The following is a 24,301-nucleotide window of genomic DNA, read 5'->3' as shown; positions in this document are numbered from 1 at the left end:
TACGTGGTGATAAGCTTCTTATGGGATAAAGTGGTGTTTTCACGTGAAGAGGTCGACCGCAAACGGTCCTGCAGAGTGTCCCTGTATGTGGCGACCGAAATCTCCACACCACTGGTGTAACCACAGGACCTCACACAGCTTTGGCCACGAGTGGTGACTGGAAGCCGTGTATCTAGTGATGGTGGATGATTTCCAGAAGGGGGACACTCATGGTGACGACTTCACGTCTCTGTGGATTTACTGGTATAAATATGACCCGAGAAAAAGAATTAACGTCATTCGACTTGTGTCAATCACAAGACATTTTTCACTGTGTTTTATCAAGAACCATGAAGTATTTTAGCGTGACTCTTCTTGTGGCACTGGGTAAGTGATACAGACACTTTTACAATTTAATGTTTCTCATTAACTATGCAAGTGGTTTCTTTGCAACAGAAATTGATAATCTCGAAATAATTCCTACTGTTTATTGTGTTTCAGCTGCAATGGTGTGTGTGTCTATAGTTGAATGTCATGGACATGGGCACGGTCACGGTCATCATGGGCACGGACACGGACATGGTCACGGGCACCATGGACATGGTCACGGTCACCATGGACACGGACATGGTCACCATGGACACGGGCATGGACATGGTCACCATGGACACGGACACGGTCATGGTCACCATGGACACGGTCACCATGGACACGGGCACGGACATGGTCACCATGGACACGGACACGGGCATGGTCACGGTCATCATGGTCACGGACATGGTCACCATGGACACGGGCATGGTCACGGTCATCATGGACACGGGCACGGTCACGGTCACGGACACGGGCACCATGGTTGAGAGAGAACTGTCGAGCGTCTTGGTATCGGTCAATTTGTAGCAATATTTATAATAAACCAAATATACATCGCTATTTGTCTTCCTTGATGTTTTTCAATCTGATATATCAGGTAAACTTTACCAACAGGTGCACGACACGATCGTAGTGTATCCAACGTTTGCCCCTAAAAATGACGCCTTATAAAGCTGGACGTTTCCGATTGTATACGTTAGGGTTGTTAGGCGTTCTTTGGGTGGGTCAGAATGGTAAATTTGCTCAGCTTACTGTTTTCAGACATTTCTCTTAAAGATGCAACCCACCAAATTTGCGCAAATCGTTTATGTGACAACATGTCTAGGTGTTTAGAACCTGATAAAACAATATTTCTATCATATACGTTCTAGAACCAAATGTTTGCTTGATCCCTCATTAATACCATGGAAGGCGATGTCGGGTGAGTCTCCTCCTCCAGTTCTGACCATCTGGTCCATTTATGCCAAGTGTAGCTGGTTGGGCATATATGTTCTCAATCATAATGGAACTGTAGACCTAGTCTGATACAAGGACAAATATGGTTATTCTAAAAAGTGTCTAGTGTCTAGCTGCCGAAACAGAAACGGATTTGTGCATCAATTCAGATTGGCAGACAAGTACAAGAGTGAGTGAGTTTAGTTTTACGCCGCACTCAGCAATATTCCAGCTATATGGCGGCGGCCTGTAAATGACAAGTACAAGACATCACCTGACTTACTAGTACTTCCTGGTAGGGTAACCTCTAGAAACATCAGATTTAAGACGTCAAAGCAGGGAAATATTAGTCTCAAATATCTAAACGAATTCCACGGGGCCTGAAAGGCAAAGTAATGTATGCTCCTGCTACAAAACGACGGCCTGTAAACAGTCTGGACCAGACAATCAAGTGATCAGTACCACTGAAAATCAGTCATGACCCAGGTGCTGAAACACCCATTGATCACACAATAATCAATAGAAAGGTGAGGCGGTGGGGTAGTCTAGTGGTTAAAGCGCTCGCTCGTCACGGTGAAGGCCCGGGTTAGATTTCCCACATGGGTCCATATCAATTAATTGTTACTTTACGACACGTATTCCAGTGTTTGCACTGCTTCATTATGATTAAAGTCATGGGTGTGCCATACATATATTTCTCCCCTTCGCCCCTCTATAACATGATACTCTATGTTCATTTTCATTTCCTATGTCCGTTGTTTTATCATGTTACATATCCACCTATACATGTATCATTACAAGGACACCGAGCGTGCCTGGTGTGAATAAATCAAGAAATATATATTTCTTTGTTTGTCTTCTTTAAATATACCTGTATATCATAATTGGGAGGCGGGGTAGCCTAATGGTTAAAGCGCCCGCTCGTCCCGCTGAAGACCCGGGTTCGATTTCCAACAATATGCGAAGCTTATTCCTGGTGTCCCCGCCGTGGTATTGCTGAAATATTGCTTAAAGAGGTGTAAAACTAAACTCACTCACTCACTAGAAAGGTGGTGCCAGCGAGAATGGAGGTGTGCACATTTCTTGTGAAGTTTGAAGCAAGGAATAGCGTCACGTATCCTGTTGACGAACAGTGTGTCAGATTTGGTTAATATCGCTGGATGTCTCCCATAAATATTCTTAAATGACGTATGAAAACGTTTGATGGTGTAACCGTGACTGAACCGCTTATTTCCACGACATTTTGAACACCCTAAAAATAAAGTAGATCACAGGAAATGTTAGTACACGTAAACCGGCATTTACAAACTATACACGAATTACTAGGAGAAAACAGGTTTTAACCGCTATAAGAAATATTCCAGCAATATTACGACAAATAACACATGACATGGACTTCACGCGTGATCTGCCAGATGTGGGTAACCGAAACGAGGCCCTTGGCGGGGAAGCGAAGGCGCATGCAATCATGATTGGAATCGTACAAGCAACTCTGCTTTTAACAGCGATATCTTATGGATATGAAAAGGGTTTAGTTGCCATGTGTATAAACCACAAGAAATGGGCTCACACGTGTTGTGATTTTGTAGGGAATAGAACCCGGACCTATGGTATGGCAAGTAAACACGTTACCCACTACACTACCCAGCCGCCGGTTCTGATCCTCACAGAATATCCAGTCCATATTTGTGGTGTGTTGTATTCAGTGTGTGATTTTTTTGTGTGCGATATAATCATTTTTCAATCAGGAATCTGAACATGTTTTTGGAGACCCACAACATAGGCATTTGTTTTCAACCATTTCCGAGAACAGAATTTTAACAGAGCTACAGATTGGGATATTGAGTTCAGTACTCGCTTGCGTTCATCTCAAATGGGTATCCTAATTTTCCTTTGAGTAACCAAATAAATTGTGACTCACCTCACTCAAACTCAATTGTGTTTTTGCCATTTTCCATTTATTGAAAAATTTAATAAAGCTTTATTGTTGGTTTACGTGTTTGTTATTTATATTTGATCTGTAACATGAGGAACGATAAGAAAGACTGCATGTTGCCAAGTTCATGTGTTGAAACAGAACCTATCAATATACCTCAGTTATTTTATCAATCCACCGTTTATCAATCTGTACCTCTGAATATTGTTACAGTAATAAATTGTAACTAACTCATTGTTACACTCACATACACACTGAACATCCAACCAATCCCTCAGAATACCAACTGTTCAGCAACTTGTATCTCTTCCTTGAGACTTCAACAATTGTGGGGCACGTTCCAAAACCGGAAATTCTCAAGGCTTAAAATCGGAAATACCAACATTGTCCCTTTATTCGTTCATATTGTCAACATTATTTTTCGAGGGAACAGTTTTTTGCTTCTACTGAAGCGTGTAAGGGCAACTATTTTTAACATCACTTTCATCAACGTAGAAGATACTTTCATCCACGTAGAAGATACTTTCATCTCCGTAGAAGATACATTTATTTAAGGGAGCTACTTCCATTTACGTATACGTCACTTTCATCAACGTAGAAGATACTTTCATCAAGTTAGATATTCAACATATTTTAGATTGTGACACTAATACGTTTCCATAGGCTACAGCAGAAGCCAGGGAGTAGAATGTTGTCCAAGACACTTGTACTAATCTTCGATTGTTCTTCAATGGGATTTCATATGATAATGGTGAGTGACATAGTCGATGTTACGTGTCATGGCAGATATTACTGCATAGCCAACGAATATAGACACTGTGTTTATTGCCATGACGTGTGTAAAACATATTTTATTATTTAACTCATGCGTATGTTGTGTTGAATAATTTCGATGAGTATATGATTGTGTTCTGGACCACCCTTTATGCGGACGACCCACAGATATAAGTGGCCATTATGTGAGCAAGTGAGTGAGTGAGTTAGTTAGTTTAGTTTTACGCCGCTCTCAGCAATATTCCAGCTAAATGGCAGCGGTCTGTAAATAATTGAGTCTGGACTTGACAATCCAGTAATCAACAGCATGAGCATCGATCTAAAACAATTGGGATACGATGACATGTGTCAACCAAGTCAGCGAGCCTGACCACCCGATCCCGTTAGTCGCCTTTCACGACAAGCATGGGTTACTGAAGACCAATTATAACCCGGATCTACACGGGTAATGAGTGGGTGAAGTTTGCACCCTTTTGAACAGTATTGAAGGCGCGACAGCTCTGTGTTATAAGAGGAAAGCCGTGGACGCAAGTATGGTCAATATATCTCCTGTAAATACTAAGGTGATACCTAAGGATCATGACGAGCACGAATCTTGGACTAGACCATGTGGGCATAGGATCGGAAAGGAATTAACACCGTTAAATTGCGGTTACATGAATAGACAGTGACCACAGTGCGGAATATTCTGTCAATATAAATCGAGTTTCCCTAATTGATAAAGCAATTATATTTCAGTTTGCAAATGAAATCTATTATTATATAAGTTCCTCATGCACATTTCGCCTTGTCACAGAAAACACGGAGTAAGAAGTTGATTTGTTTATTGATTCAGTTCCTTATACAAAAGTACCGCTACCAGATAACAGCCTCTGAAATGATAAAAACAGTTTTGTTACCATTTATTAGCTCTTACCTTCATAGATACTGAACATTTTCACGAACTGAGATTTCGTCTGTTTTGTGAGAAAGCTTATCCATATTAACATGTTCCTGGAACATTATTTATTGATACTTAGTGACAAGCACTGTTCTTCAGATTTAAGCTTACACCGTACAAGTCTTGTTTATCCATGGTGATGTCCATGGCCGTGTCCGTGACCATGTCCGTGTCCATGGTGACCATGTCCGTGATGACCATGACCGTGCCCGTGTCCATGGTGACCATGCCCGTGTCCGTGATGACCATGTCCATGTCCATGGTGACCATGGCCGTGTCCATGGTGACCATGGCCGTGTCCATGCCCATGTCCATGGTGACCATGCCCATGATGACCATGCCCATGCCCGTGATGACCATGTCCATGCCCGTGATGACCATGACCATGCCCGTGATGACCATGACCATGTCCGTGATGACCATGTCCATGCCCGTGTCCATGGTGACCATGTCCGTGACCGTGCGCGTCACATAGAGTTAACGCAACCATGCACCCTGAAAACAGATATTAACATGAGTGACACTGAATCCTTAAATCTTCTAGCATACGCTTTAGGAACATATACTCTTCTGTATCCTAACCGTGTTCGTAGGACAGTTGCAGTAAAACAAAATGAGTAACTTACCGATCGCTAGAAGCAACAAAACTGTTAAGTTGTTCATTGTGTAACACGCTGTACTGGCCTTCCTATGGTGGGTATCACGAAAACAGAAGTCTTTATATACGGTAAACTGCATTGGTCATGGTCGATCATCAAAAAAAAGCGAGACGCATCTCAGCAGGACCACAACGGTTTTAGAAGAAGGTGGCGACCCCTCCACCACGTCACAGCTGGGGGTCCAGTAATACCTATGTATGTAACAAATTTAAAATGAATGCCGATATTAAATTTATATTTCTGATCAAATGGTAAAATTTGAATAGTTGATAAAATGTTTTACACAGAAAAAAGCACCATTTCTTCTGTTATCTGCAGTGATATTACCTGAGCATTGCTAAAGAGTGAGTTATTTTTTTACGAGTCTTTTAGCAATATTCCAGCAATATCAAGGCGAGGTAACCAGAAATGGGCTTCACACATTGTACCCACGTGGGGAATCGAACCCGGGTCTTCGGCTTGACGAGCGAACGCTGTAACCACTGGGCTACCCCGACGCCCCATTGCTAAAGAAAGAGGTGTAACCATGCATGTAATTTAGTAATTTAAAAAAACTGAAATGAATGCCTATATATTTTGTTCAAATTAATATATTTGATCAAATGTTTCCACAAAATGGCCCATTTCCGGTGATAGTGTCATATTATTGCTGAAAGCGGCGTAAAACCTACTCATTCATACTTATCCATTACAATCCAACGCAGCATGGTGTGACGGTCACGCAGAGTGTCGCCATGGTGTAGCCCCTCTATCGCTCTTGGGGATGTAGTGGAAGTCACGCACCTACGGTCAACAATCACCAGGTACAGCAGGAGGCTGTTTCAGTCAGTTCCTTTTGGTTTCTATTTTACACAGGTTTTACCCACGTTTGGTTATCACAAAGTGTGGGTGATTCTATCATGTTTAAAATTATATTCAAACAACGGTTGAAAGATATTGATTTCCAAAATTGGCATAGTTTTATGTCATCTTCGCACTATTTAAGTAATTATAGTAAGTTAGTAACTGGGAATGAGGCAGTTTGTATTCCCCATTTATAGAATAAAGGAAAAGTCAAAATAATTATGTCTGAACATTTAATGCACCAAAACTAAAACAAAACAGTAAACCAAATGAAAAATCCCCCACACTGTACATTCACCGAAAGTGTGAGTGATAACTTAGCTTCTATGAATGAATGTCTTCCCGATAATGGAAGCTATTTCTAAATAATAACTTTTAACCCCTGGCTGGAGCTCTGTATGAACGTCTTTGTCCCTCAACAATATGTCTAACTATCTCGCCGGTGTTAATACTGATTAGCGCTGTCGTCAGCTATGACCACGAAATGCAAGAGATTTTAAAACCCACGTGCATATACGCATAGCGACGGGTGTATTCGGGCGTGCTGAACCAAGCTAAAAACGAAAACATCTATTTCCTTCTGTTCAGTAACATTAATTCTTTCTTTCAGCCTTTCAGACATTTTGAATGTTCACATTCACCAATAAATTCAGCATTAAACATTCCAGGGCCATACTTGAACAGTGGTTTTTTTTAAAATGAGCAATCATCTTCATAAAATCAATATGGATTCCAATCATTTTATCGTTTTTATGAGTCAAAAGATGTTTTTTCATCGTGGTCACCACGAGAAGTTTTATGTACGAATCTATCATTGCAAAAATCCAGGGGTGCTTAATTAAGTTTATCAATTATCAGTTCGACAACCTGCCGATTAACTGTAAATAAAAGGGACGAAGACAATTTCCACAATAATGAAAATCTCTGCTAAAACCAGTGTTTTTGAATCACAGTCAAACCGTCATGAACCATTTGTTCGCGTTCCCTCTCAACCTCTGTCACACGTCACAAAGACATGTAAATGCAAGTCAACTGTTCACCTAAACGCCCCTATCATTATTACACGTGTGTTGTGCCCTAAAACCTACTCATGTTTATTTCATTCGTAACTACTCGCCTCTTTCCGCGACCTACAAGAAGACTCGTACCCCTATCGTACGCCATTATTGCCAAGAATCGTGGCAAACCAATCAAATCGCGCGTAGTAAAACGCATTTCGAAGCATGAAAATGGCGGCACCGTTGAAGTTTGAAACTTCGCTAAACTATTCAAAGCACAATTTAATAATATACTTTGAGCTAAAGGATCAGAAACTTTAAACACTGAAACGTATTTACAGAGGGAATGACTGTATTGCTGTTTTGCCCACGGGATGTAGGATATTCTAGAGCCATGTTTGGAAATTCAGAGTTATCTTTCATTGGTGATAGTACTAGACTATTTTCATACCAATGCCCGTTTGCGCTTAGTCAGGGCCCAGTCGTAAACATGGCCACGAGAGGGGTACGAGACGCCATCCGGCTTGCCGGAATGACACGAGTAGTTACGAATGATGTTTATTTATGATTACTGTGCACTTAAGACCATTGTAGGTTTAAGGGCACAACACACGTGATCCAGTACGATTGTGTATCACTGAACCTCAATGACGAGACTCGTTGCTCATGTGCCAAAATGATTTGCGTCATTGACTATTCGTTTTGTTCCTGTTTCTGTAAAATATGTGCGTGTGGTTGTTAGATGTTGGCGTTGTGTAGGACATGCTTGCTAGTTAGTCACACACGCGCGCACGCACACACCTCCACACCCACTACCTCCGTACATCACAGGAGAAAACGATCTCGATCGTATGCTATAACTGTGACATACTAGTAGAGCTGTGACGATATATCGTAGTATCGATAATCGTGATACTTTATCTGACGATACATATATCGATTTTCGTATCGTGATATGTATCGTTGACGTTAGAATTTCTATTTTTCACTAGAAATTGATGAGTATGTCCCAATTTACACTGTTACTTGCTATCAAAATATGCTTTTTTTTAAGGAAATAACTAAAGGTAGCATATCGTGATATGCATCGAATCGAATCGTATCGTTCCAAGATATCGCGATATGTATCGTATCGTGAAATTTCTGCATCGTCACACCACTACATACTAGGCTGGTTGTATGGCTGGTTTCAGATGGATCGGGTTACATTCTACACAGTCACATTTGTTCTCTCTATAAAGTCATTGTTAGCGTGGCTGTCTCGTGATTTATTTATACCTTTTCTGTATTGATCAATGATATATTGGTGGCATTAATGGATATAACAAGGACTAGCTGGCTCGTAGTCAGTATAATGTGTCTGAGTGGGGCATTCATGCTTAACTGCGGCCTGGTATCTCAGTGAGCTGGCACTATAAAACCGACTAAAGTCGGGGCTAGTACAAGCAGCCACACATACACATACACACGCAAGGACGTCGTCATATGAACGAAATATTCTTAAGTGCGACGTTAAACCCCATTTCACTTCACCTCTTGAATTAAAAAGGCGAATGAAGCGTACGTACAAGGGTAGAGAGAAGAAATGTAAGTCGAACTGCATGATACATATACTTACGTAAAAAAGTAACTGTGCATGACAGAAAAATTGCATAATAAAAGCTGTTTGAAATGTTATTAAAATAACAATAATAAACACGTAGCAAAACACTTTGGCACCACATCTCTTCCAGGGCGTGTCACGATGCCTCGTGTCATATACAGATTTCGATTTTATGCTGTCAACTTCTAAACAGTGATTAAGGAAAACACCACAAATCATGTTGTCATCTTTTTGCATTAAATAATGGCATGCCTTCAAATAATGCACAGTTACATTATTGCAGTAGTACTTAACAGTTTGCAAGCAAATGTGCAATATTCATTATGCTTTATGCTTTATACCGAAGACTGAATCAATACACAGACAATATTTGTGCCACCATGTATACAAAACTGGCTTATACGCAATCGTCGGGTATCTCTAACTTTAACTCCAACACCCACCCGTGTGGTGACTGCGGGGGAAGATGCGGGAAGCACGACCAGGAGGAGAGAAGGGCGTTCCCGAAGGGAATAGTGAGCCTCGGAGATGATGCAACGTCAGGAATTCATTCAACAGCCTCCACACTTCAGTTTCCTGGCATTCTAAACAAGTCTTCCTGGTAGGTCACCTCCAGGAAGGCCGGACTTATTAATGGCCAATATTATGCTTATTTGCTTATAACAATCAGCTGCGTGAGACTGTTAAGGTTAAACGTAGTGAACGTTTGTTGCCCTGCCAGGACAATATATACCCGTCCATAGGTCTTTGTCATCTTGGATACATTTCGACCCGTGAAGATCCGGGGTAGAATAGGTCTTCAGCAACCGATGCTTGCCACAAAAGGCGACTATGCTTGTCGTAAGAGGCGACTAACGGGATCGGGTGGTCAGGCTCGCTGACTTGGTTGACTACATGTCATTGAATCCCCATTGTGTAGATCGATGCTCATGCTGTTGATCACTGGATTGTCTGGTCCAGACTCGATTATTTACAGACCGCCGCCATATAGCTGGAATATTGCTGAGTGCGGCGTAAAACTAACTCACTCACTGAACGACTGAATGAATATGATTTTACGCCGCTTTTAGCAATATTCCAGCAATATCACGGCGAGGGACACCATAAATGGGCTTCACGCATTGTACCCATGTGGGAAATCGAACCCGGGCCTTTGGCGTGACGAGCGAACGCTTTAACCACTAGGCTACCCCATCGCCCGGCTTTGAGTACAGTTTCTGTTGTCACAAAATGGGGCATCGTCAAAATCCCAAACAGTGTTGACGATGACATCATTTCTGCTGTGGAAAACGTTTTCATCAACACGAAAACACAGTGGGACCTAGGCACTCTGGCATCGTCTACCATAATACATTCCGAAAACAAATCTGATGCCTTGACTGCTGTCACCCTGATCAAAATTGAGTGAGAGTTTTACGACGCTTTAAGCAATGTTCTAGCAATATCACTGCGGAGGACACCCGAAATGGGCTCCACGCATTGTACCCATGTGGGGACTCGAACCTGGGTCCCCGGCGTGACGAGCGAACGCTTTAACCACTATGCTACCCCACCGCCCCTTGATCAAAAGCCTTTGAGTACGTCTCGTATGACGCTAATTGAAATCTTTGTTGAAAGACAACTATGTGACCTCGTCCTGTTACAGGAACGTACGTTGTAGATCCTGATATCCGTGATACCATACAACAGGTATGTTACAACCATATCAACATGCATCAATATCATAGCCTTCGGATTTCCGGATATAGCTAACGTTATGGTAAAAATTATAAATAGTTAGAATTTATACATCGTAATAACGTTATCTGGATATGTCTAGTATGTGTTTGCTCGCTTTTTCTGATTATAAAATACATAAATGATTGTAAATATAATGATAAAAAGCAGCGCGTAACAAAACAATAACATTGAAAATTGAGTTTATTTGAATACCAATGTTTGGTTTTGTACAACAGATATTCATGTTCGCATGCGCATACTATTGTTATTACACGTTTTTGCGAAATTGTTTTATGGGATATCTGACATTAAATATGTAAGACATAACATAGTGGAACGTAGACAACATATGCCTAAAAGTCGCATTACGCCCTTGGAGATCTTCGACCTTTTGCTGAACATAGACGCTTCTATGCAGTGTACATACATTTCTGATTTGCCGAAAAGTGTGTTGTGTTCATTAATGGAATTCGAAGTCATGAATTCGTCCGGGACCAACCATGACTTTGCTTGAGTTCTACGTGCCTGGAAATAGTCAACACCTTGCAGATAAAAGTTGTATTTATCAAATAATTATGTGAAATGACAGGTGTTCACTCTACTTTATGTGTAACTGAATCATTGAAGACTTCAACATTTGAAATCGAATGAGTTTATTCAAGGTGCACTGGCTGGTTCGGCTGATTCAGCTGCTTCAGCCTGATTTCTAAACTGCTGCATTCGCTGCCTCGCCAGCCTATATTGCTGGAGTTGATGATTCCAACCTGAGAACAACAAAATATCAAAAATAAAACAAATACGTTATTCTTACGAAGCAGATATATTGAAAAAAACCCAGCTAGTTCTTTCCCTTTTTTCATCAACAATTATCTTTCATATATGTAATTGAGAATTTTTGCATTTATTTTATATGTATTTTCCGATTAGATTGACGTTCAAATTACATTATAGGCTTAGAAGTTTTTAAAATTAAACATGGTATTATAAAATTTAAACATATATCAACATAATCCAGCACCATTGCTAATTATAATTATACAAATTATATCACACATTTGAAGGGGGGCACCAAATGCACTGTTAATATGTTAATAACCCTCTTTCCCTTACATCAATGTGCGAATTAAGACAAGCGATTCATATCAGAATCAGAGTAAGCAACACAAACACCAAAGTGAGTGAGTGATTATAGTTTTACTCCGCATCAGCTGTCTTGCAGCTATTCGCGACAAGGAGACCAAACAGAGAGTTATTCTTGTAAGAATCCATCTGCAACATACCTTTAAAACTTGATGTTGTTCATGTTAACATACTATTTATCATTTAAGATACGCTTTGCCAAAATTAATGAGAGAAGATAAGTTTGAATGTCGGACAGTGTTAGCTAGATATCATCAGGCATCAGTAAACTGGCTGAATGTCTTACCTTTCACTTACGTAAGAGTTTTTCCGCCATGGAAAACAAGAGCCACCAGATGATGATCCCCCCCCCCGGAGAAGAAATCATCTGACTGTTATTTTAAGTCAGACTTGATTGTTTTAGATCGTTTCCATGGGAATCATGAAAAATATAAATGCCAAAATCTGCAAATAGCAAAAGGCACCATTTCAAGATCTGTTTGATATATGTGCCAAGTTTTGAAAGAAATGCCGGAAGCGCATCCCTCCCTTTTGAGACAAAGTCCTAATCGTTTCCAAGGAAACAGAAGAAAATATAAATGCCAAATATCAGCAAATAGCAAAAGGCAGCATTTGATGATCTCTCACATATATCTGCCAAGTTTTATTGATAGATAGTGAGCGTTTTTTTGTGTTTCCACCCCTTTTCGTCTCCAAACTGTTTCCATGGAAACCGAGAAAAATAGAAATCCCAAAAATCTGTAAATAGCGAAAGGCACCACTTTAGGTTCTGTTTGATATATCTACCAAGTTTTGCTGAACTATATTGAACGGTTTTTGAGTTATGGTCCGGTTACGGACAGATGGACAGACGAGGCGTTGACAAGGTTCCCCCGCGAGGATAAAACCCCACAAAAATATCGCGATTTATGATTTTTCACGAATAAACGTTTTTACGTCTTTATCTGACATAAATAATTTAACGCTGGCGAGGAACCAAAGTGCAAACTGGACACCTACTACACGTGTGTCGACATGAAACATTCCATTGCGCCTGTGGTCGACATGTTGCAGCAACAAAAGTTGATGCACCCAATGATGAAGGAATTCATCTATTCGACTGAAATTGTTCATGAGAAATAATACAGAGTTACAACAAAAGAGTGACGTCACAAGAATTATTTACCTTCAATGCACGTTCTCCTTGTGTGGTATCAAATATTCCAATCACATGTTAGTATTAGTACACTATAATATATACAACATGCACATATTCAACAGTGATAGTTGGTCGTTAGTATCTTTCAGGGTATCCCACTCAACGTTTGATAGAGACACCGAGATAACCCATGCTGTTATCAAAGTCTCAGTGTAACTATTTTCTATTTCATCTTGAAATAAAGTTCATGGAATACAGCCGCTTGACAACTTCAATTAGTTACATACTATTCCCAAATTGTATTAAGGTACATCCGGGATTCGAACCGACACACTCAGAGTCAGGTACATAATCTCCAGCACACAAAGTCAGCCATCTAACCGACTCAACCACTGTGGTTTCTACCAAATATAACATGTGTTACATTTGATTGCTTTCCTATGGATGTATTCATATTATACTTAAAGGTGGTCACCGGTTGTATGGCGTTTAGCCGTTAGCGAGCACACATTCTATATGAAAGATAAATTTGACGTACATAAGTACATATAAGGTTTTCTTATCAAGAAATGTACCTAATCCATTTTTATACAACTAAAATCCCGTTAATTCGGATCGTAGTGTCCACATGAAATTTCCCGGATTAACACGCTTACAAAGTACCTTTTCTGCAGTGAATTCGCATTACCTCTGACTGTATCGTCTACGAAAAATTACTTCCCGGAAGGCGGTCTTCAGATTCCTTGTGCCCGAAATACATAGATTTCACTGTACAGGAGTCTGTCCTTCAAAACTATAACCACCTAAGTTCAAACGTATAACCTGTTTCCAGTATCCGCAAACACGCTTGAACGTAATATGAGAAGTGATGCGAGTTGTATGATGGATCACTGGTGATCAGCATTTCGGGGCATTGTCTCCATCAGCGTTTGATGGTGTTACGATATTGTGAAATAATATAGACTCAGACAGTAATGTTCCTCAGTGGTAACTCGTCTATCCGCATCAGATGTTTAATTCACACAAATAGGAGTGTGTAAACAGGGTTTTGAACTAACAGTCAAGCATTGAGAGGGCAGGAACTTTAAAAATAGTTTTCAAATTTGTTTACCCTGGTGTAAGAAATCGTTCCTTAATGTTTGTATGAGTGAGTGAGTATGGTTTTAAGCCGCTTTTAACAGTATTCCAGCAATATCACGGCAGGGAACACCAGAAATGGGCTTTACACACTGTACCCATGTGCATGATTAAAATAACAAAGATAATATACAGGATTACAGAATCACAATAGGATTCATGTATTGTGTCAGTGGCGCTGGAGGTGGATGCTCTTGTCATAGTATCACAAGGAGGAAATTGTGTAAAATCTCTTTATTGCATAAATTACAGTCATGTATGTAGTTGTTGATAGCATCGTGTGTATACATATCCTTCTCCACATCAGACATGATGCTTAACTATGACGACACCATACCATAGAACAAGCAATTAAATAGAAATAGCTAGTTATGACCATATCATCAGGTATGTGTTCATACAATGGTATACTAACTTTTAACATATTTTAATCATTCGGGGGATTATTTCACGTTAACAAATCCCTATTCACTAATTGTGAGGAGGTCGAAACCTAACAAAACCTATGTTTCATAAACGTGTGATGGGTTGTGTTATTTGACTTTCTTGGGGAATAGGATGCAAAGGTGAGTGTTCATTTTAGCTGAAGTTATAAACACTCTTCAAGAACACGTACATTTCAAGCATATATGCTGACATTAGAATTTCAGAATTGTTAAACATCCGGAAAATCTTAAATTCAAATCAGCGACAAAATTGAAGTACAGGTGTTTATTTCACAAATGAATGCTATTTTCAATGAAAATACATTTCAAGTTTATTTCCACAGCATAACCAACCATTGAAATTCCATGGAACGGTTATGAGATTGAATTTATCAGTGTTCCTAGTCATTGATTGTCATTCAGTTGTGTCCGATTCCCATCGTGTGATACATTCGGATAATTCCGGTCGCACTCGTTACTTCTTATGGCTCCGGTAATCCTTCGACCTGTTCCGAATGTCAAAGAAGACGGTGGATTCCTATGCAGCGGCACCTGCAGCGGCCTGTGCCTCGGCTGCAGCGGCTTGTCTTTCAGCCTGCGCCATTCGCGCCTTCACGCGCTGTACTTGTGTCATCTGCTGATTGAATGCTGGAAACACGACATATTGATACATACCATGCAGAGAATAAATACAAAACGGCGAATCACAGAATGTGTCTGTTTAATTTTCCCCTGACATGTAGCAAAATGTTGGTTGATTGGTTCTTGTTTAACGCCGAACTCAGCAATATTCCAGCTATATGGCGGCGGTCTGAAAATAATCGAGTCTTGACCAGACAATCCACTGTACAACTTTATGAGCATTGATCTACGCAATTGGGATACGATGACCATATGTCAACCAAGTCGGCGAGTCAACCACCCGAACCACAGTCGCCTCTTAGGACAAGCATTGGTTGCTGAAGACCAATTCTAACCTAATTGTTCACGGATCCAGCACCAGGTCAGTCTACAATCCACTAAATGGAGAATCCTAGATCACGTCTGTCTACACCCTGTCCCAACTAGCTGCAACACGTCACGTGATTTCAAGCAGACGCAAAACACACCAATTTGGGTACCTATATAACTGAAGGCCTTGAAGGGCTTGGAACTACTTCAAGTATGTGCTGTGTGCATTGATCCATCCATTTAACCAAACTGTAGGAGGTTCGGACATTCATTGAACATCTTTAATCTGTTTGTTTTATTTTGATTTGACTTAGTTCCTCTAGAACATTTTTATATATTTTATACAAGAAAGTGTATACTCATTTTCACTTTGGGATTTGTTGGAAGCATTTGATGGTAAGCCATTGCTGTTTCATGATTTGAGCTGTTACTCTCGAACACCAATCAGGGATATACGTTTTTTTCAAGTTGGGAGAACATTATACAAACGGCAATGCCAGAGAATAATCACAATCCAATATCTGCAGAAAGATTTTGTTTGGCGTAAACTGCTAAATAGTGGTCGGAATTCATTTAATGGATCTCTATTAATAAGTGACGACACAAGATGTTCGTCAAAAAGGGTAAGCATGTTCTTCTCTACTGGTAGCACCTGGCGCTTTAAAGCCGCGCTCATATAATTTACATAGTTTTTATATACCGTTGGGCCTCATTCTTTTATAGATAACCACTTTTTATTGTTTCTAACGACATTTCAGGACATCCTCTTCCATTAATGTCAAAGGTAATAACTAGGGATAAACGTAGCATAAAGGCTCTTTTACGTGTTTCCCATATGGTCATATTTGTGTGAAAGTGACCGATGTACTTGGCTGACTTACATGACACACGTGTTAACATGGCCATATATCTTTCCTAACCGGAAGTCACGTTATTCTACAGTTCATGACCGCTGGTGAATTATGGGAGACTATTCAGAATACAAATCCAGATGAAGGTGATATAGAAAGTTGTAAACTATTTTCGTGACCAATTTCATATTTTGCTTGCCAACAAGGATTCATAATGTGTGTCAGATGTCAGCGAAAATAACACAATACGAGAAATACCACATCATTCATAAGAGAAAGAGCCATTTTGGCCTACATTAATGGCAGCATTGGGAACGACAGGGCATAAGTATTTTTCTTTCAAAATGAATAAAACGACAGGAATGCGCGAACGGATAGGTCTTAAGGTCATTAAGGAAATGCGCAGATACGCTAGTACATATGTCATGGGAGGGAAGGAATAAGAATAAGAAGAAACAGTAAGAAGACACATGTACATATATGTCAGATGTAGGAATAAGAAGATATTTATGAATATCTGCAATATCGGCCATAGAAGTGAATTAAAAGCAACACACGAACATTACACATTGACTGGAATTAGTACACATAGACAGAAATAGGTTGGCACACAGCCATGTGTCGACGTTGCTTGCATATAATTTCACATTACACATATACATACACATACACGCACCCCCCTCTAAATTGTTCAAGGGGTTGTTTTAACCATCTGAGGTGAACTAATTTCTTTTTAATGTGGAAATGAAAAGGCTTCAAGACATCAACATCATAAACCCAATATGCCGCATGTTGACGAAAATCAACAAGCCCGGAGGAGATCCCCTTGCATGACCTCTTCTATTGTACCTATCTCAAGTTACTGCCCTTGTTTCACTGACATTCACGTCACTCACACGTTCCTATTTATCACCTGCTGTCGGCGGGTTCAGCCTTGTCTATTTTTTCATGGCCGGTAAAGCAAAAAACACATTCCAAAGACCGGTATGAAGAAATTTGCATTATGTAATTCTCACAGATGACGTATTTGTAACTCGTAAAGGCGAGAATTTATGGATGTCAACTTCTTTATTTTGTGTTAATCAAAAGATATATTTATATCTCCTTCCATTCAATTTGGATTTCAAGAAACGATACATAATTTTGTTGTTATATCCTTGTATTAAAAATAGACATCATGACGAATATGATGTTAATAGTTATGACGATGGGATAGTTAATTTTTGTAGTTTTATATAACTCCAAGGACAAGAAGGACAAAAACAGGGCCAAAAATATATGCATTCTCAATCATCACGATTTAGCCCCATGTAACCACAATAAACCGCCAGCTGATGACAGCTTGGCATGCTACAGGAAGTAAACCGCTTTTTGTCATGCAACGTGATGTATGAGTGACAGCCTCTTTTATACATCTATGAGTGTTTGGATTGGGGAGACATCGTGGATTAAGATAACAGTTATATCTTGAGAACTGTGTCACGAAATATAATATGTGAATTTTAGCACAGTACATTACAATATGTATTTAATTTCTTTAAACACATCACAGACACATTATGATGGTTTTGTGGAAAATATCATAAACGAGGTTTTTTTTACCGCAAACCATTAAATTATGTTTTAGACAGGACAGATGTTTTTGCAAAACCAAGACTGTTTTTTTTTGTAAGAATACCTGACAAAACCATTTTGGTTCACAAGCGTAAATACTGCTTATCTTTCAAAAGCTGCCTTGTCAGCCCCACGTCCCCGCATATGCAGAATAAATAACACACATTATACCCAGTTTGGGCATCATACCCGGGGCTACGGCACGACGAGAGCATGCACACCCAACAACATCTGACGGACGGACTATTGTAGGTAATGACGTACTAATGAATATATATGGATCATGCATAATTCCATGGTAGCGACATACATGAGGAGAGACTTTGGATCCATGCATATATAATCATGAAAAGTATATATCTTGATATTTTCTCATTGTTACTTCCAATATGATATGCAGTTGCAACAAAATGCCATGCACTACAATACTAAGAGAATTCTGAGCAACGTGTTCTTGTCCCCCAATGACAATACAAAAAAGAAGGATAAAGCAACCCAACATTCAAACACAAGATTTAGACAATTGAAGAAAGCTCTTTTTCAGCCTGGATAACTATTGTTTTATGCAGAAAATGTCGACTGACGACTGTTTTCAAAAGGTCAAGCCTCGGCTGACATTTTTGCCAGGAATATTTCCAACCATGGATGCGATATGTTAAAATGGGTGGATCATTATGCATTCATAATGTCATACAGCGTTTGGAGAGATGGGACAGTTCTGTTTCGAGTAATTCCAAAAGTGAATGAAAGAATGATACGAAAATCAAATAATAGTAACAAATAAACAAGTAATAATTTACAAACTTGAATATTTTTCATGCAATTCGGTTGTCATATCATTGAGGTTTGTGTAAAGAATAGGACATACGGAGACAGAAAATCAAAACAAGGCATAATATATAAGTGAGCGTAAGTGTAAGTGGAGCGTAGGAGTGTAAGTATTGGGAATATCACTTACTTTGCCAGAAGGATGGCGGGTTGTAAACAGTCCATGGACGGGAGGTTAATCTGAACCACTCGTTCTTGATTTTCACAATGGCTCTGCAAGGAAAAAACATAAGAATATTAATAATAACAGTGCATATTTATAATGCGCACATATCCACGCTCGTAAGCATGCTCATGACTCTAGCACATTATTATTACGGATAACCTAAGCTGCCTGTTAGGCGCTAGAGTGTCACATGACACATCCCACCGGGTACCCATTTTCTGCTGGGTGAACACATATTAGAATGATCGATGAAGGCCACCTGTTTGTTTTACATAATGATCCTGACATGAATATAACCATAACCTGTCGAGCCCGGTTGGATCGTGGTAGGGCTGTAACGATGCATCCAACTATGGATAGATTGCAAGTGTTGAGTCTCCATAGCAATTAATCGATGGTAGAAAAAAGGAAAACTATCGGTGCATCGATGGTATGTGTGACTATCGATAGTTTAGTAACTGACTTTTGTTGATAAATGCGCAGCGCAAAATACAAGATGTTTGGGTGCAGACTTGCAGCTTCATTGAGTTTATGTTTTAACTGTTTACTTGATCTGGGTTTCAAGGATCTTGTCAGTAATTAAAAGAGACTGAACTACTTCAACTTAATTTTATCGCATATTAACTATACGTTAATTTGGGAAATAACTTCAAATGAGACATATCAAGGAGAGAATAAACTATTGCAGTAGTATTGCCATAGTTGGTCGCACTAGACTATCGCTATCGCAATAGTATGTTTCAATAGACTATCGCTATCGCTATAGTTGTTTGCCCCTCAATAGTCGCCCCTAGATCTTGGACACCTCACGTGTCACTATTCTGCTCCATCGATCACTTGATTGTCTGGTTTGATTACAGGCTACCGTCGCATGGCCGAACTGTTGTGTGGCGACGAGCTGTGGATATTTACAATTTCCAGGCAAAATGTGTGAATGGCGGGTGCTACCGGTAGGACACCTGTTACTCTTTTCGCGAACACCTGTTTTCATCACTGATTATCAGTGCTCCATTCATATGATTTGTACAGCTATTTTGCCTTTAAACCAAATGGAATCTATTTCTGAGGACCGTCAAAACTACGTGTTCTTATGCACTGACGTTTTATACCATATTGTCAGCGTGAGTTGACAGCACGTCTCTTACTGGCACGCACATTGTGAGTAGCATGTGCTACCGGTAGAGCTGGACGTACTCATCTTTCTTGTGATAGTCCCATCACTGAGTGTACAGTATGCATGTAATACTCTTCCCTGTTTATTATTGTGTGCAACCTTGAACCAGGCTCAGCAGATATACGAGACTAATTAATCAGTGGCGTAAACGTTTTGAATTCAGAGTTAGTCACCTACAATCTATGCTTGTGTTAAGAGACGACCCAAAACAGACTGGGTGTTCCTGTCACTGGTTTTCATGGTCAGGGTTACATTATTCGGAAGTAGATTAGAAATAGGGTTGGAATAATGCTAAATGCTACTGGGAAACACTCACAGCATATGACGTCAATAACACATATATCAGTCGCGGTACAAGAACATATATATAGTATTCTTCTGAACTCGTGAATTAGTGAATTATATGACCCGTCAGTCATTTTGGAGGAGAATGAGTGAGTGTGGCTTTATGACGCTTTTAGCAATATTCCAGCAATATCACGGCGGAGTACACAAGAAATGGCTTTACACATTGTACCCATGTGGGGAATCGAACCCGGGTCTTCTGCGTGACAAAACAAAAGCTTTGCCCCTTTTGGAGCAAAGATTAATGGGAAGCATGTTCGTCTTTTTCACCCCGTATCTGGAGCTAACCGACGCACATTACCAGTAGGCTAAATAACGACAGAATCGGAAAACCGAATATGTGGTTGTAAGACTTACACGAAAACAATCTTCTCCGACTTCATTGCCCCTTCGCTTGGGAACCAGATGAACGCTGCGCTCTTCCTCTGTCTTGAGCCGTAGCGGCGAAGGTTAGGGTCGTTAGGGTAGCGCATTCTGTAAACTTCAAGATGGCGCTCTTCCACGCTCCCTACAGCGTCATAACCCTGAGCTCCGCGGTTACACCTGAATCCGACACCCCCAGCCGCGTAATAAGGGTAGATAGAAAACACGCCCACTGGCCTCCATGGGGCTCCAACTTCAGCGTTGGCAACGGCAGGTTCTGCGTAGATGACGAAGTCGGTGAAGTTCTCGAAACTGTAAATGGAGTTCTCCCACTGGTGGATACGCACTAGAAAAGATTAAATCACATAACGTTACATTGTAAATGAAGCCATAAGGAGCAAATAGAACGGTATTCACATTTCCCATCTAAAATGTTATATTTTGTATGGTAAAAATGCTTCCATGAATCGATGAGTCGTCTTGATGGATTTAGCAAAAGGGTTCCTTCTGTAAAAAATTTTCGTTCTTTGTCTTACCAAGACAAACAGAGACAAAAATGTAAGATTGTCTTAATGACAAAAACTTCTAATGAGAAGCAGTATACATGGCATATAACCCAAACAGACCCGTGAAGATCCGAGATAGAATTGGTCTTCAGTAACCCATGCTTGTCGTAAGTGGCGACTAACGGGATCGGGTGGTCAGGCTCGCGAACTTGTTGACACATGTCATTATATCCCAATTGTGTAGATCGATGCTCATGTAGCTGTAATATTGCTGAGTGCAACCAGCCAACCTTCGTTTTTGGTCAAATGTTACCGATTTTATAACTGGCAGAGGTAGAGTTAAGCTGCGTATCTGCGTAAATTACGCAAATATTTATGTGAAAACTCAATTCCTATTAAGTCTATTGCGTAAGAGTACGCTTGAATTTTTGTAAATACTCAATAGAAGTGATGTTACATGCGTACACACAAAAGTGTCAAATATTAGCTTGCGTACCGGTGGATAGATAAAATAACTAAGGTATATTGAGAGGTTCTGCTTCAGGACATGAACTTGGCAACTAGCAGTCTTTCTTATTGTTTCTCATATTACAGATCAAATATAAATAACAAACACTCACATTTAAACTTTATTATATTTTAACAATTAATGGAAAATGACAAAATACCCAATTGAGTTTGAGTGAGGTGGGTACAATTTATTTGGTTACTCAAAGGAAAATTATGATACCCAATTGAGATGACCACAAGCGAGTACATAACTCAATGACCCCAGAAGTTATCTGCAGCTCTGTATAACCTTATAGACCGTTGTAAAACCAGCATACAGCGTCTGTGAAATATACCTGTCCACACAAGTCAATACTCTGTAAACCAAAGACAAGGAAAAGCTGGATCCGTAACAAGCGAGGCGGCCGTAAAGTGACCTGTGTCTCAAAAGTAAGAGACACCTGACGCTTGACGTCAGCTTGTCTTTGATCAGTCATACTGTAAACCACACGTCCATTAAGCAATGTCAGTAAGGCTTCATGTGTCAAAATTAGCCTGTCAAGTTTTTTGGGACTAAAACGTGACTTCAGACAATTCTCGTAATCCAGTCCATGGCCATGACGAGGTAATAACATCAGACCACTTGGAAGATCGAATAATTACAATGAAGGGTTTATTTTAGGAATATTGACTTACTAGTAGTAAACTGGAGCTTTAGAAATATATCATAGGTTGTAATGCAGATGCTGCATGTGTGCTTCTATTTATTCAATGCCTAACATTTTTATACTGTTCCTGCGTTGCGGGGTTATCTTTCCTTTGACGGTTAAACTAAATATATAGAGTATCTCACCCAAGTGAGATATCAAGAACTGATATCAAGAATAATCAACATGAGTTGATAAACTTACAAATGTCCTAGGCTTGCCGAGGAGATTTTTAATTTTATTAACTCGTGTTGATCAGAAGACACGAGGGTGAGATTCTATTTATTATCAAAATTCACTCTTCTTTAGTTTTTAATGAAAAATGTACATCTCTGAACATGGTTCTGCCATTAGACTTGCAGTGCAGCGATGTCATAGCATTGTGACGTCATCAAGTTCCTGACGTATCCTCGGAGATATCGCTTGATCTCACCCAAGCGATATCTACTGTAAAACACAGTTTTTGATGATAAAACAAAAAAAGTCTCTGTGTTGAATTTATTGTTTTTAGGCTTATATCTCCATTACCGGTTACATAATTAATAGTAAATATTAATACATATATAATCAATTCTGGATGTAATCCCAGATTTACACTATTCAAATAGCACATCAATATTAAATGGCACTGATGATAGCTGTTTTAATCTGCTATATGATAATTATCATACTATTGTTACCAACGTTTTAATTTAAAGGATACGATGTCTTACACGAAAGATTTGAATTGTGAAAAAAACTTTCATTTTAATTGTTGGTGTTTGATACAAGTATTATTGTTACAATTGTTTATATTGCTGAAGTGATTCATTTGCTTAATACTTTGAGAGGTACAGTAGATGTACTTCACATCTGCATTTCCGAGGCCATTTCTGGTGTTCCTCGCCGTGATATTGCTGGAATATTGCTATAAGCGGCGTGAAACCCAAGTCACTCGCTCACATCTACCTTATTGTGTAACTATTTGAACATACCTTAAACCTTAAACGTGTCTTAGGATTTATGGAGTAAAAACCTATAAGTCTGCATAATGTAAATTCTTCTTGTGGGCGACATGTTTGGGAACGTTTGGGAAAACACTATCTAATTAAACTGGCATTATTCCAAAATAGATTCGTTCTTTAGAAAATTTGAATACCGGAGCTGTTCCTCTGAAACTGCACCTACTGGATATTCTTCGAGAATCGCTGATATACTTTTTGGTTTGTTTTAGAGCGAATATGTTTCGACTACTACCTCAAATGATAGCTGTTTATCTCTGAAAGAAGCCGAATACTTTTTTTCAAAAGAACGAACTATTTTGGATTTGTAAAACCTGACACAAATGTTTTGTTTTCAAGAATTATAAGGATGTATGTATAAAATATTTACATATCTTTTTAAAACTGAGGCCGACCGCGAAACTTTCATGTGACTTCTCCATTACTTCATACGGAGTACAAATTTTGGGGGCGGTGGGGTAGCCTAGTGGTTAAAGCGTTGGCTCGTCACGCCGAAGGCCCGGGTTCGATTCCCCACATGGGCACAATGTGTGAAGCCCATTTCTGGTGTCCCCTGCCGTCATATTGCTGGAATATTGCTAAAAGCGGCGTAAAACTAAACTCAGTCAGTCAGTCATACGGAGTCACAATTCTGTGATAAATTAAAGCACACGTTCACCCATGTAGGGAACAACGGTTTGCTGTTAAGGAAAATGGGGGTTTCGCGT

The 24,301-nt window shown here is 39.8% G+C and overlaps 3 long non-coding RNA genes across 3 annotated transcripts; 1 reads left to right on the top strand and 2 right to left on the bottom strand.

The window, feature by feature from the left end:
• Positions 1–5,304: 5,304 nt before the first annotated feature.
• On the bottom strand, positions 5,305–6,499 carry LOC124268251. Its single transcript, XR_006896245.1, has 3 exons — positions 6,278–6,499; positions 5,564–5,787; positions 5,305–5,432 (listed from the first exon to the last, which is right to left on the bottom strand). It is a non-coding gene; the product is annotated as an uncharacterized LOC124268251 (long non-coding RNA).
• LOC124268252 lies at positions 5,339–22,506 on the top strand. Its single transcript, XR_006896246.1, has 4 exons — positions 5,339–5,397; positions 8,022–8,027; positions 16,493–16,505; positions 22,495–22,506. It is a non-coding gene; the product is annotated as an uncharacterized LOC124268252 (long non-coding RNA).
• LOC124268253 lies at positions 14,920–20,987 on the bottom strand. Its single transcript, XR_006896247.1, has 3 exons — positions 20,886–20,987; positions 18,974–19,056; positions 14,920–15,247 (listed from the first exon to the last, which is right to left on the bottom strand). It is a non-coding gene; the product is annotated as an uncharacterized LOC124268253 (long non-coding RNA).
• Positions 22,507–24,301: the final 1,795 nt, after the last annotated feature.

The sequence above is a fragment of the Haliotis rubra genome, unplaced genomic scaffold (genome assembly GCF_003918875.1).
Source record: "Haliotis rubra isolate DU_JTF1 unplaced genomic scaffold, ASM391887v1 Scf137, whole genome shotgun sequence".
In the NCBI taxonomy this organism is placed as follows: Eukaryota; Metazoa; Mollusca; class Gastropoda; order Lepetellida; family Haliotidae; genus Haliotis; species Haliotis rubra.
Note: the sequence above shows the minus strand (reverse complement) of the source record. Positions and strands in the feature narration are given on the sequence as shown.